General features: G+C 38.2%; 1 protein-coding gene across 1 annotated transcript in view; it reads left to right on the top strand.

The window, feature by feature from the left end:
* The first annotated feature begins 563 nt into the window (after positions 1-563).
* Positions 564-16,124, top strand: part of sv2a (synaptic vesicle glycoprotein 2A) — a 60,128-nt gene continuing 44,567 nt past the window's right edge. Inside the window, exon 1 of the mRNA XM_038710683.1 lies at positions 564-729. The gene's annotated coding sequence lies outside the window, so the exon portion shown is untranslated. The remainder of the gene's footprint in view (positions 730-16,124) is intronic.

Genomic DNA, 16,124 nt, shown 5'->3' on the forward strand with positions numbered 1-16,124 from the left:
TTCTTACTGTTAATTTATAGGCTTTATTGCTGACCTAGGCATATATTTTATTTTTACCTCATGGTTTCAGTATATTACTACAACACTGCAGTCAAATTTGTCTCAGATTCTTGGAAAATGAATAGGATAGGATATCGTTTGTTTCCCACCAGGGGCATCCTTGTGATTTTTTGTTCTATTTAACATGGCCAATTACAGGCACGAGACCAAGCACGTGCAGGGAGAGGATCATCTTGCACCGTCCATTGCACCAACCATTTGGTGCATATGGAGCAAATCAGAAGTCTTACTGTGATACATTGAACACGAGTGCAGAGACCTAATTTTCCACCTGGTTGTGTGATTTTCATATAAAGTGTGACCTTGTAATATTTAGACTCACCAATGATTGAATCACTCAAGAGAAAAATTAATCACCTTCACCGTTTCAGGTTTCATGCCAACCTGCAAACCCCCCTCTTCTTTTTGAGATGAATGGTGTCTGCTGGAGAAAGGATGTGAGTGGAGGAAGAGGAGGAGGAGGAGGAGGAGGGGCGGTGTCTCCATCCAAGAGGGATGTTGTGTAGTAAGTAAAGTGGGCGGAGGAGGGTGCAGCTCTCTGCTATTACGTCAGTGTACATCACAGGGACACACAGGACCTTTTTGCTTCAGGTACTCGGGGTGACTCCCTGCACAGAAAAAAAAGGCGAATCTCGGTCACCCTAAACACGCTCACCTTCCAAGCAAAAGGTAAGAAAATGAATTGTGAAATGAATTGTCTTAAAATGTGAAAGTCCATGTTAACCTTCCTTTTCATGCTTTAATTGTCCCAATTTCCTTAGCTGCTGCCGTTTTCGACCGTGCGTCCAGATACAAGAAAACAGGAAGATTTACATGTGGTTATGATACAACTAGATATTTATTTATCACTGAAAACCGAGTTTATACGCCTGTGCTCCGCAACGCGATGACCCCTAATCCCGTACCCGAAGGATAATCAAGGAATAAGTCGACTTAATAATAAGAAAATGTAGGCTATTCGTTTGAAATGTTGCATTCACACAAGATTTTAAGATTTTATGGATTGGATTATGGCGAAATGCGCTCTTCGTTGTTATTGTTGCGGGGAGGTCTTGTGCGTTAAGGGCGAACATCATCATCCAAACGCAGAATTCACCCTAAAACGGAAGCATGGAGGACTGGGGGGCTGTAGGGAGTTACCATAGACTGTATATAAGGGGGTTGCGAATGTTTAATGTCATTAAACTGCACATATGACCAGCATCCCGGCATGGATCCAGATTTGTCTAATTGGCGATGATTATTGGCACCGATACCCTTGCCCCTCTCCATCGCCTGTTCCGCCTTTTCTCTTTAGTACACGGTCATAAATTTGTGGTTCTGCCTTAACCGCACTTTTTCTCAGATTGTAAAAAAGTTGTTCTTGCTTTTGTGTTGTTACATTTTGTCTGTACGATATCAGGGTAAGCTCAAAGGTGTCAGTGTAGCTGAGTGCTCTGTTCTGCGTCGTGCGCCAAAATGACCTTGTGGAAACCCAGCGGGGAGAACGTGATGGAGAAAGAGTGATGAGCAGTTTTCCCCCTGCTTTCCTCTGTGGTGTTGCTTTGCGGTGGTTTATGTCAGTGCTGCTAAAACGACCCAGGGAGACGTTGTTTGCTGTTGTGTCCTTTAATGCTTGTTTGAAAGAGGAATATGCTTGGAAAATGATATTTGGCATGGATGTATAGTGTATTCTGTGTTTGGAGGTGACTTGGCATGTGTTTTTGTCTTGTCCCTTTGGCAGCCATGATCGCAGCTAAGGCAGTTTCTGAGCCATTTTTGCATCCAGTCCACATGCAGGGTTGCAGTAAGGGAAGCAGTTACTGTTGCAAACCTGCAGCATTCTGACTTTCTTTAAAAAAAAAAAAGATTTATGGTTTGTGATTCAAAGTCTGACACTTTCAGCTTCTTAATTAGCCTGTATCAGGCGCATTGGTAACATCTTTATGTTGGCATACAGTATAACAGCTCCTCTTTAAAGTAGTTCACAGCAATCAAAGGTATCCTGTTTGTTTTTCGTTTTGCTTTAAACCAGTGATTGTGACTGAATATTGTAGCTATCCATTCTCTGGGAAGAATTACTTCCCTGTTTTTGTAGTGGTAATTATGCATTGGTGATTTTCTACTCCTGTGCAGTGTTGTGCTGGGCTGGAGCCTTTAGACGTGCAGTTTTACGTGAATCATACCTACATAGAGAGGCTCAAGCCAGCGGCGGCATTCGACCCCGGACTTTCTTAATAGTGCATATCATTGTCTAGAGGTTTTCCATGAATCAGTGTCACTCACTGTACAACAAAAAGCGGCTGTGACAGTGATGTTTGTTCCAACTTATAGTATAGTGCAGTAACTGTAAAAAGATGCAGTCTGCATGTGGTAAAACCAAATCAAAACATTGCTTTTAGAAATCTGCAGTTTAATCATTATTTGCAGCCCTAATCCCTTTAGATGTTTGAAAATATTTAAAATGCCCTGAACCATCTCTCAACATCACTCAGCAAAAGCAGAATGAGTTGATGTCTGTGTTGCAGGTGAGGCTGGCATTCCCACTTAAAGGACTTTACACAGCTTAACACATAGGAGCTCCAGTTGAAATCAGAAGGAGCTAAGGGAGCTTCTCTGTTTGGTGTTCTCATTTTCTGCCTGCTACCCCTGCTGATTGGGCCGTGCTCCGGTCTGTCTACAGAGATTAGCCCTGTCACAAGTTACAACTCGCCTCTCGCTGCAGCTGGGCAATGGTGCCAGATAAAAAAACAGGTTGAGGTGCAGTAGAGTACAGATATCCTCCTCAACTTCTCCATCCGGTTCTTTGAACATTTAGATTGTGCTGTAAGGAAATGCTGGTTCATTTGTGCAGCAATGTTTTTCTAGCTAAATCTGTTTTGGCTTGTGATGCCGCTGCTGAAACATTGCTCTGTTGAAGATTTATAGATAGAGAAGTTAGAGATAATCAGTGGCTCCAGATCATCTCCAGATGGGTGGGTCGAAGCAGCGCTGAGTGTCAAGCACATAGCTCTCCATTAGCAAATGACAGTGCATTTGTTTCTTATATGCCAGATGAGGTTAATGTCTTCTGCTTTTATAAACAGATCCAAATTATTAATATTCATTGACCCTGTCTATTGACTGTTTTTATATTTTCTCAATTGACTGTTACTGTACTTATGGAAGAAATTGTCAGGGATAATAAAGAATTATTTTAGTAGTCCCAAATGTTCCAAATATTGTAATAATAATTTCATAGAAAGGAACCTATGTGTAACTGTAATTTCCTTGGAATTTTTGGATAAGGACGATCTAATTTGGTACTAATAGAAAAAGAAAAAATGGAAACTGGAACACACTTGATTAATTCAAATGAAATGGCACAATAACCTTTTTCAGTTTAGTTTCCCAATAGATGAAAATTAAAGGAACGTATACAATTAGACACATGAAAAATAAATTAATATATACTTGAATACTTAAATGTCACATTTTTGCATTTTTTTTTCAAGGAAATTGTACCTTTGCAAGTTCTTTCAGAAAAACTCAAATAAATTAGTGGGTACTTTAATAGTTTGATGTGTTGAAAAATATACTTTGCTTTCTTGCTGATGAGAAGATTAATACCACATTCATACCTATGTGTTAAGCTGAAGCAGGAGGCAGTTTGCTTAGCCTAGCATAGAGACTGGAAGACTGGCAGCAAATAACTCCCAGCAAAGCCAGAACTTTTTATATTTGCGTTTGTGTACAGATTAAACAAATGGCATATCATATGTTAATAAGTGAGCTTCACTAATGGCTCCAGCACCATGCTTGATACACAACACTCGCCAAGAAAGCAAATAAGCATATTTTGCGAAATGTTTAATTACTTCTTTAATACACAGTATGGACTCAGATATGTCTCAGATTGTTGTCTTTACTTCACCTGTAATTACTAGGTTACCTAATTCCAATTTCCTTTCAAGAAACCTGTTAAGTAAAGTATGTCCTCTTTTCTACTCCACTACTTTAAAGAATAGTGTTTGGTAGATTGAACTGGATACAGTAATGAGAGGACACACGCCGCATGCTCCAGCAGAAACGCAATGGCCTTTGATGCACATGGATTCAAGAGCAATGCTTGTAGTGGCAGAAATTTAATTCACCCAACCATGAAGGAAACATTACACCCATTGTTCATTGAGAGAGAAGAGCTGCAGCAGAACATTTGCAGAGTGCAGTGGTAATGATGTCTGCATAGAGAGTTTGGCATACATATTCTTTGGCATCTAGGAAGAATTCACTTTCTCCTTGGAAGTAGTGGTGCTGTCATGAAGTGCATAAGTCACCATTAACACGGAGCATGTTCACCTGATTTTATTATCTCAGGGCCTTTTTCTTTTTCCACCACGGTTGTGTTATGGCAAAGTCAGTAATTCCACGACTTTGGAAAGTTATGTCACTATTACAACATATATTGGATTAGCGTAGACTTTTGTACAGACATTCATGGTCTCTAGAGGATGAAGCCTACTGACTAGTGATCACCTGCATTTTCATTTAGCACTAGCAGCAGGTCAAAGTTTTCACTGAGTTGAATTGAATTTTTTATTCACGGTGACATTCATGGTTCTCAGATGTGAACCCTAATGTCGATCCTCTGACTTTGCTAATTTGACAACTTTGACATTGCTCAAGTGACAAGTTCACATTTGTGGTTTTGAGTGAAATGTCTTTACAACTATAGATTGCTATAAATTTTGGTACAAATAGTCATGTTCATCTTAGGATGACTTGACGTTGGTTATTCCCTGACATTTTATCTACCTGCAAAACCGATGCCATTCAAACCAGCCTCAGCCTTACTTGTATGTGTGCTACTTAGCAAATGTTAGCATGCTAATACGCTTAACTAAAATGGTGAACGTCAGCATTTACTATAAATCTTTATTATTATTAATAGTTTGGGCTTTTATTTGCTTCAATCACTGAACCTAACCTGCCTATATCTAGAACAGGCATCTATATGGCAGAGGCCTTTAATTCCTTTTGCACAAAACTCTTGTTCAGCAAGTGTGTAGTGACAACAAGTATACCTAACAACAAGAGGCTTTACACATTTAAAGAGCTTCTATAAAAACCAGACCTGGCATCTGATTGAGACCTGCGTTTATTTATCAAAATGTGTAGCCACGCCTGGCCAATGAAAGATTTATTTAGTTTTATTAGTCTCAAAATGTAAATTTATTCAAGAAGGTAGATAGTTTCTTCTGTAGTTGACTTCATAGCCTGAGGATATTGTGTTAGTAATGATTAATATGTTACATTTTCATTTTGAATTTAGTTTTACATTTGTCCTTTGTTGGTTCTCAGCAGGTCAGCCATTTTCATACACCTTCAGTTAAAGAAAGACATTTTGAGATGACTGCAGGTCACAACACTATTAATTTGTAGGGACAGACACAAGTGGTGAATGCTAATGTACTAAACATTAGAAAATGACACTAATGTGAGTTGCAGATACATCCTGTGAAAAACAAATTTTGTGCACAAAGCTGTATTGTGCACAACACCTTTTATACTGTGTAGCAGGTTTTGAACTTCACCTCTCAGCTGCCCTCAGTCTCACTCCTCTTTTGTCCATTTTGCAGTGAGCAAAGCCAAAATGGATGCAGAGAGTTGACGTCACAGTGTTTGACATGGCGTTGCTAGCTGCCTTGGTGCCACCAGGGTGACGGTGCACACTGAAAGAGCCCAAGCAGGGTAACAATGATGTGACTCATGTAGGCTGCAGATTTTCCCAAAGGGGGCTTTGCAGCTGGGGAGGAGCTATGACCCAGTAAGCCTAACATCCAATCATCACACCCTACTCTCAGGCTGCTGTTATGTCGTTAGCCTTGATGGGCCTGAAGCCATGCAAGAACATGATGCAGCTGAATAAAACTGTCATTTCCTGCGTGACTCTGTGCAGATGTCCAACTGTGGTCGGTGCTGATGAGCAGGAATTGGACCAAGAGTTTTTTTTTATCGCACCAATACATCACTGCTGAGGGACGAGTCGACTCTGCCACCTCTGTGCTTGTGGCCAGGAAACAAGACATGAATAATTGAGGGATACTGCCTGAGCAGGACTCCCCGGAAAGCGCAGACCAGAGTAGCTGATGGATGAGGATAGATGAAATTACCACAAGAGGCTTTGTCTGGGCCAGAATCATGAGAAAAAGCCAGTGTGTGTGTGTATATGTGTCAAAAGAATAAGAAGTTATTTTGTTTTGAATAGTACCAGAGGATAATATTGATTCAACCCATAGGGTGCTTGCTAAAAAGAGTCAATACAAGTAATTCTAGTGAGAAAAAAACCCCATATAATTTATCTAATTAAATATTTTGTTGTAGTCTTAACAATTTAGCAAAACTGAGCTCTAATCAAGGTTTGGCAAAAAGCTTTTCATGTAATGTCTCCCCATCATTTCCTTCCAAAGTCAATCCATGTTCACAATGACAATGCTAGCATGGTGATGTTTAGCAGGTAAAATGTTTCCCATGTTCACCATCTTATTTTAGCATGTTAGCCTGCTAACATTTGCTTATTAACAATAAACAATGTTGTAAAAGGGGGCAGCAGGATGGTGCGGTGGTTAGCACTGTCCCCTCACAGCAAGAAGGTCGTGGGTTCAAACCCCGCTTGCCCCGGCCTTTCTGTGTGGAGTTTGTGGGTTCTCTCCGGGTACTCCGGCTTCCTCCCACCATTGGTTACCCTAAATTGTCCTTAGGGTGAGTGGTTGTTCATCTATGTGTGGCCCTGCGATTGACTGTACCCCGCCTTGCACCCAATGTCAGCTGGGATTGGCTCCAGCCCCCCCGCGTACAGGGTCATGGATGGATGGAATGTTGTAAAAGGTATTTAAAACAGTGAGTGTGAACGCTTCCATAAACTGCATGTGTTGAAAGCAACTATGCTGGAACAGTTTAAACAGTTTGTTTCCTACAGCTCAGCAGCATCCTCCTACAGTTATAATAATGTTATATTACATAGACAATCAGCAGCCTTGTCTCTTTTCCACTTTGGCAAGCTTATTTGAAATGAACATACGGCTGAATGTAATCTCCTCCTGTAGTCTGAGCCCATCATGACAGCAGACAGTGTGCTTTATTATGAGCGTAGGTGTTTTGTTGACTGAGGTGTGTGGGTGAAATCTTCAAACAGAGCAAGTGCGTGGGCTGTGCTGACCCAACCCAGAATGCAACTCTCCTGATGCACTCATGAGAGCAGAAAAGACTCTGAGAGATATCAGTGGCCATCCAGTGGACTGAGCCTGAATACAAAGTCACATTTTATTGTTGTGTGCTTCAGCAGTATCTTATGTTTATCTCAGTGTGCTGTAAGTAACACTTATGTAAATAGACATATTTTCCCTCGTTTTCTAGTAGCGATTGCATTTCATAAAAAAAAAACATGCCCTCAAATAACCCATAAAACAAAAAGCAGCACAGGAACTTGGAAACAGCACTCCTGTTAAGTGGTTATGACTTGACTTTGATTGACTTCAGAAAGAACGTTGGCCACAATTTCATCTATCATCACAATGATTGCGACGGTTGGTGTTGCTAAGAAACTATGTGAAGAGTTTTGTTCTAAAATGACTAACAATAAGTCTGGAAAAAAACCTCAGACAACCTCTTAGTCCAGAATAAACAGATTGAGAATGTAATTTGAAGACCAGTCTTTATTTCTGAAAGATGCTGAATATTAAATATAAGCTGATGATTTTGTTTCGGGAATGAACTCATCATATTTCACTGAACACCCATGTTTCTCTATCAGCATGTCATCTTGATCAAGATTGTGCTGAGCCTTAGGGACAATCTATGAGAGATGAAAATTCACCGTGTGTCACAACGAGAAATCAAAGATGTCAAGAGAAATTAATTCAGTGCTGCATGACATTACCAGCCATCTGCAGCTCTGAGTATTCACCACTGACCCAATCATTCCCACCTCCCTCTCTCTCTCTCGCACACATGTGCACGCACACGCACACATGCACACATGCACACATGCACACATGCTGTGTTAATCTCTCACACATGCACACGTGCATTTCTTTTCCACTCTTTGGCTCGCACAGACAATCATCACCCATGTCCATCTCTGTCACACTTGCTAACTGCGGCGTCTGTGCCGTCAAATGAGCATCAAGATTTAATTCAGTGTGTAAATGTGTAAATGTAAGTGGACAAAAGACTGAAGCAATAACATGAAATCCACAGTACAGACACAGTATGTCATGTTATTTTTTTTTTTACAAAAGTCTGTTGTTAAATTTATCAAGGGATTAACTGTACAGTACAGTACACCACATTTCATGATTTCCATTTGATACATTGGGATTTTGCATGTATTTACCATTTCATGATACATATTAAAATTAGAAAAACATTCTTGTAGATTTAACCACAGAGCCTTACTTCACTGTATGTTTCTGTGTGATGAAGATGAGAGCTGAATTAATTAGTCTATCAATAACAGATTAATCAAAAATGTCCTATTTTAATATCTGATTACAGTTAAATTATTATTTTTTTCTAGCAAAACAATAATTGGTTCCAACTAAATTGTATATATTTATTTTTCTTAAGTGATACTAAACTGAATATCTTTGGATTTTAGTAAGTAAGACAAAACGTTTGAACATGTCACATTGGACTGGAATATTTTAATTTAACTATTATTTTATTTCAACCAAACGGTCAAGCGAGAAGAGAATAAATAATGGAAAAAAATATTAGTTACTGCACCTAACGGAGGTGTATAGTTAATGCATGAAGTTGTGTGTATGTGTGAAGGTGTTAATGCGTGCTGATGAAAGCTGAGGTTATATTTGGAGACAGGAGTGATTCATCCTGGCAGCAAACGATGGGCTGCTAATTAGATGCAACTTTTAAAAAATGGGAGAAATTCAAATGGAAAATAATCTACCTCGAGCACTCACTGAGAGCTACACTAACAGAAATCTTATAGAGGCATGAAGTAATTCTTCTTCTTTTAATTCTAATTCTTCTTTCTATCTTTGTTATTTCCAGAATTCTAGTAAATAAATGAGATCATTGTCAAAATCCCTCTCAGCTACTATAAACCCAAAACATTATGCTTTTATGACTCCACTGTGACATCAGATGGACAAATTCTGGATGTCTTGTGTCATTTTATACACATTTACTCCAAATTCAGTCTGACATATTTGACATTTTCTGTATTTTTTGGATGTCTACTTTCAGGCTTTTCAACATCACTATTTGACTCGTTTCAGTGTGTTCTTGCCAGAGACTGTTTTTGTTCTGTAAATCTTTCTTCATGTTACAAAGCAACCCAGCAGATAAATAAAAATGTAGTTTACTAAGAAATATAATCTAATATACTGAGTGTTGGTTGTGTTTGTTTAAAGTAGCTGTATGTTGCTGTAAACCCGGATTAAGTGAATTTTGGCCTCTCAGCAGCAGCGTTACACATTGACATTATAATCATAAAGTTGAAATGGGGAATGTGTTTGCAATCAGTTGCCTATTACACATCTAGCAAACAGCAAGTGCATTAGCATCTACTGGGAGTTGTGTTTCTAGCTACCGAAATCCAATATTCAATCTCTTTTTAGCTCTGTTTTGGTCTCCACCAACTCCTGAGAAAATATCTGGCTCTTTAGCTGTTAAATGCTATGTTCACCAGCTAGTGGCTAACTGTGTCTGTGTGCTAATTGGAGCGGGACAAGAAGTGTACAGTGGGTTTATCAGAGATTTTGTCCTGAAAACAGCTGTCTGCAGCAGCTGGAAACAAGGTTGATGAGCGGCTGAATCAAAGCAGTAAAGTTGTGGCCCAGAAAACATTGCTAAATGTTTCGTAGAACTGAGATGGTAATTGTAGATAATTGTTACATCTTTCTCATACATGTAGTAATTTGAACCATTTTTATTACAAAAAATATTGATTAGCTTTAATGGAACGGAATGATTTTTTTAAGCTTGATACTAGATGATTTATGGATTATAATGCTTGCATTCTTTAAACTCACTGGAAAGGAGCAAAATATTTGTCCTTTATGCTTTTCAAACCAAATATTTTTCAGCTGTAGCATCTCAGTTATTGTCCAGTTCAAATAAAAACATGTTTTTTGGGGTCTTTTTATATGCTGAAACAACACCTGGGCCTCTAGAAGTTCGACACATACCTTATTGCTTCACACTGCACACATAAATCCACCAGTCATAACAAGGTCCATAGTGTGCAGATCAAAATCTAATCATGTGGACTTAATGACTTTACAAAAGGTGTAATGACAAAAACACAATGGGGACATCTGTTTAAGTAAACATGTTAGCTGACTGTCAAATTCAAGGATAAAATTTTTCATAGGTCTTATTTATTCATCAGGAAAGCAAAAGAAAGTAGAGGAAAATATTGTAACTATGTCTACCTCATACTGTCAAGAAATTAAATGGAGCTGTGAGTGTGATGGGATTTCATCAAAGCTAGTTTATTCAGTGAATGTTCTGTGAGTCAAGTGGTGTAAGGGCAGCGTTCACGGTTCTGGATATGAACTGTGCACTGGCTTCTCTCCTCTCATCCATCTTCTCGGAGCCCAGTAACTGCTTATCTTTTTCCCTGCCAAAAACTGTCAGCTGCTAAATGGGTTTTGTATTTCCACTAAATAAAATGTCCCTATTATCAAGTGCCAAGGCCTGATGTGAAAGGGGAAACCTATTTTGAACAGCTCACTTTAGCAGATGCTCTTAACGTTTGCGTTTGAACAGTGCAGTAAAGAGTAATTATTAAATGCTCAAGGCTATCAGCGAGAGATATGACCGGCGGTTTAGCACTGGTGTTGAAAGAACTGCCTTGTCAGAGTTGGACTAATATTGTTATAACTCCCTCAGTGGCAGCTGGAGATTTACAAATGAAATATACACCACTCTACTGAAGAGGGAGACTGTGCTGTAGATCAATAAAGTTTCTTTAGATTCATAAAATATCACCAAAGATTCTGAGTTGTGCTGGTTCATTTTTCAAAAACACAGCATTTTTTCTTTTTTTGCTGTAGCTATCAGGGATGAAATAATCGCATGATCACATCTTTATAGATAATGACATGTGAACCGGCAAAATTAATCCCACAAGCCCTTGTTTGGGATGTCAGCAGAAGTTTCGGAGATATGTCAATATCTTTTCAAGATGGTGGTATATGACACAGCAGCTAATAGCTCCCTTATTGGTTCTCTTTTAGCTCTAAGTATTGAAGCATGAACCACAGTACCTATGAGAGACTACCACTCTATAACAGGATGAGGAGGAGTTACATCAAACCTGCATTTTAGGGCTGACCCCAAATAGTCAAAGAATCGTTGCCTTATCCGACTGTCAAATTCAAATCAGCTTTATTGGCATGAATGTATAACAACAATATTGCCAAAGCTACATATAAATTACATAAGAACAATTAATTTAATACATTTCATTAAATAAGTAATAAAAAAAAAAAAAAAAAAAAAATATATATATATATATATATATAAAATATATTTATATAATAAAAAATATATCAAATATAAATATTCCGTAGAAGTAAGTGTGTGTGTGAGAAAATGAAAATAATATATTAAATTAAAATAAATAAATAAAACAGTAAGTGTGTGTGTGTTTGTGTTAAAAAATATATATTAAAAAATAAAATAAAACTAAATAAATGAAACAGTAACATGTGTGTTATTATAATTATTATTATAAATTAAAATAAAGTAAATATATAAAACCGTAAACGTGTGTGGATATTAATATATACCATTTAATTAATTTATAAAAAACTAAAAAAAATCTGTATCAAATGTGAAATTTAAAAACAAAACAATTACTAAAATATCAAACAATAAAAATAATAATAATTTGAAAATTAGTACAATTATCGTATAGTACTATATATCAGTCTGAGTTTCAACTGGTTGTCCTTAGTTCGTGGCATCAGGAGATATATTTTGCAGCAATTATTTGAAATTTGGGCATTTCTCCCAGTAAATAGGGGAGATGCGGCATGCACGTCGCGGTGCTGCGGAAGTCAGTTTAATGGCAGGCGAGCAGAGAGAAAAGGGTCAACAATAAGCCTCAGTTTAGCTAGAGATGTACAGTGTAAGCCATAAATCATATGTCACAAAATCATATGATTTGACTATCAATCAACTATAGGCAGACTTGACAATTCTGATTCAACTATGTACAGTAAATCCTTAGTCAGGGACAGCCATACTGCATTTAATGATATTTCTGGCCACACAATGTTGACATATGATCACCTTAATAATCCAGGTACAATGCAAGGGTGCTAATAAAATCTACCTACATTAATAGATTTTTTGCTGTCTTTAGGTCAATGTAAACAATCTGTCAACACAAAGCTGATATATTATCACCTCATAATGTTTTCATGGCGAATGTCTTAGCAAACACATTCAGCAGACACAGAGTATATAATAATATTCATGGAGTTGTTTAGTCTAATTTTCACTCACCTTTTAGCTCTGTTTTGGTCTCCACCAACCCCTGAGGGAAATATCTGGCTCTTTAGCTACTAAATGCTCCATTTACACAACACAATATCTGTACAAGGCAGGTAGTGTACATTGGGTATATCAGGTTTGTCTCTGAAACTGCTGCTTGGTGGGGGGGCACGAGGAGAACACCTTTCACATTAGACATAGTCATTTGTAAATATATAAAATTTGAATGCCGCAGCTGTAAGTGCATTGGACATTGAGGCCATTACTCATTCCCTTCAGAATCCAGGCCTTCATGTCCCAGATGCTGAACAAAGACCGTTTTAATATTTGCTAAAACAATTTTAAGAATTTTCATTGTTTTCATCGGCAGATGATCTGTAAAACTGTGTGATTATTTGGTGTAACGTGGACCTAAGGTATCTTCAAGACATTGTATTTCGAAGCTTTAGCTCCCTTGTTTTTGCCTGCCACCTTTGTTAACATGCTTTCAGCCTGTCACGTTGTAAGTTGTACATGTGCTAGTGTGTGTGGTGTGCGTTTGAGGCTACACTTCTCATCCCTCCGGTGTGTTCTCTGCTCACTGGAAGAAAATGAGATTACATAATTAAATCTTTCATCAGCAGCAAACTACAGCCAGGGCTCCCCCCCGACTATTATTTTATTATCAATTTACACTTCATTTATGATCTCAGAACAGTTTAGAAAACTGCTTTGTTTCACAATAACTCTTTATATTGTGAGCTTGTCTATTTTCTCTTTGCTCCAAAAAGCATTTAGCTTTTGTTGTAGGACAGTTGCATACAAAGACATCACCAATATAAAATACACAGTCAGTGATCATGGTGATATTTTCACTGCATTGAGAAAGCCGCCACAGCTGCACAGTTACTCTACATATGCACACTAAGAAAGTATTTGTTATTCATAGGCAGAGTGTCAACCAACACCCACTCTCATTTCAGTATCTCCATCTTGTGAAAGGCTAATTGGGCGGTGATGGGCTGCCTCATTGCATTCAGACCTCAAGAGTCTCCTGGTACAAAGGTCGTGACCATGGTGATGAAGGGAGATCAACCAACCGGCTCATTCCTCACAGCGAGAAATAGACAATTGATTTGAGTCATTGTGCAAGGATGGATGTAGAAGGTTCCATCTGTACTTGTTTATGTCAGAAGTTTTTGCACCAAACTGGTAAAGCAGGAGGCAGAGGTGATACTGTAAGCTGATCTAGAATAAAAGGACCTGTGGCGTCTGCAAGCAAGACGCCACAGTATAAACCACATATGTTCTTCATAGTTGAAATTACCTATCCAAACACTAATCCTTAAAGAAATCAATAGTTGCAACAATGCATCTTGTATCCAGTACTTGTTCCCTTCCCCTGTTCTCCCTGTACAACATATTTACATGGCTGTAAAACCGTCATCTGTGCCCCTAACATTATTTGTCTTCTGTGGGAGCAGTGTCGTCTGGGTAAATGTCAAACCTGATGTAAAAACTGAACTGATTGCTTGTTTTCACTTGCTGCTGTCACTCAAATTAAACTAATTATTTCATTATTTTCAGTGTGTATCGAACTTACTAGCAACATATTGAAGCACACCACTCCCGTGCATGGTTCTCCATCCTTTTCCTTGTATCTTCCTTGCAAACAAGGTCATTTCCTTTTTTTCCAGCACTCTTTAATACAGTCTGCCTGCACTGTAGGTTTACTGAACCATAGTCTGTGGGCAACAGAACATGGACATGGTGTCTACTGGTGATGCCTCCTATAAAATTCTGAAGGGATGGTGGATTTGAAGAAGCATTTGAGTTTATCACTTGCTGCTCTCTTGTTTTTGAGCCATGAAATCCAGGAAATATTAAACAGTTCCTGTTTCTAGCTTCTCAAATGTGAGGATTTAATGATCATAGATGATAGTAAACTGAATTTCCTTTGATGACAGCTGGAGTTGTCATTTTACAGACAAAACAATTCCTTTAGTACTTAAAAGAAATATGTGTGAGATTAACTGTCCAAAGTCATTGCATGGGTCTAGGTCTGTGTAAATCTGCTGTAACATGCTTAGTTTTCCAAAATGTTTTGGGACTGATTCATCCAGCCACAGATTGACTTGGCAGCTGAATATTAGTCAAAGCTGAGCAACTAATACAAAACAATTCCTTAATATTACTATGTTGACCTTTATCCAACTGACTTCACAAGTTTGTATTTTATCCACATACTGAATGTCCATAGCTAAGACATTTGTGGTTGAATCCTCTGGCTATAGCTTCACGAACTGCTCATTCAGTTATCACAAACATGCAAGTAAAAACTAAAATGAGCAATTCATAGGATGAGATCCAGGCTGGTGACAAAGCACCAAATGTCTTTCACAACATTTGCTCATGATGTAATGCTGCTCTTCAGAGTGGGAAACTGCTTAAACAAAAGAGCTGCAGTTTGTTTTTTCAAAATGACCAGGATAGAAGGATAAGAAGGATATGCAGATATGGATAAATAGGTAGATGGATTACTAAGTTATGGCAGATAAACCGTAAGAGGTACGATAGATCTTTACTCTGGCCCATATAATTTGATCTCAGGCTGAAACCCACATTTGTGTCCAATCCCATCCAAAGCCTGTGGCCCAAGGGATGTTTGTGAAGCTGAAAATCCAATATCTGTATAAATAAGTGTTATTCAGCAACAAATATTTGTATAGCAGTCAGTGTGAACAGAGCTATTAAGTGAGAAATTGAGCAAGACCTGACTCAAAGGCAATACCACTGAGGCTCTAGTCATTGTGTACACGGGAAATTGATTCATCCCTGGCCTCCTGTTCCCTCACTTACACAGCCTGAAGTGTTTGTGACCCCAAATGTTGGTCACTGGTGCAGTTCAGCAACCTGTAAAGTCTGCTGCTTGTCTGAAATAATGTTTAAACATAAAAGACAATAGCTCAATCCACCATAGTGGTGTGGTGTTTATATATGGTATACTATTCAGTTTATTTCAGACATTGAAGAATAGAACATTAATTGTGCTATGTTAAAATAGCAGTATAATCATTTTATGGCGTGGCTCGAGCGATGGAAAAGTCGGTCTGTCAGTCGGTTCACCTCTTCAGTCCAGACTAAAATATCTCAGCAACTATTCAAGAAATTATAATTGAATAAATTTTACAAACAACCATGCTCCGCAGAGGACTAATCCTACTGACTTTGGTTATCCTCTGACTATTCTTCACTATGAGGCTGGCATTTGTGGTTTTGAGTGTAATGTCTTGACAGTTATTTGATGGAGTGATGAAATTTTGTTCAGACATTTATGTTCCCCCTCTCGGTGAATTGTTGTAACTTCCCTCAACTTTTCATCATCAGGTCAAAATTTTATTTAATGAAGTTGCCCAATATTTTACATATTTAACATTTTTTTTTTGCCAAATACCTGCAAAAGGAATGAATTCCCATCAGCATCAGCAGTATTTTGTGTAATAAGCCAATGTTACTAGTACGCTAATCTAAGACGCATAAAATGGTAAACATTACACCTGCTTAGCATCAGCATGTTAACATTGTTATTGTGAGCATGT

This window comes from Micropterus salmoides, unplaced genomic scaffold (genome assembly GCF_014851395.1).
Source record: "Micropterus salmoides isolate LMB-PRFRI ecotype aquatic unplaced genomic scaffold, ASM1485139v1 Ms_hic_scaffold_11, whole genome shotgun sequence".
In the NCBI taxonomy this organism is placed as follows: domain Eukaryota; kingdom Metazoa; phylum Chordata; class Actinopteri; order Centrarchiformes; family Centrarchidae; genus Micropterus; species Micropterus salmoides.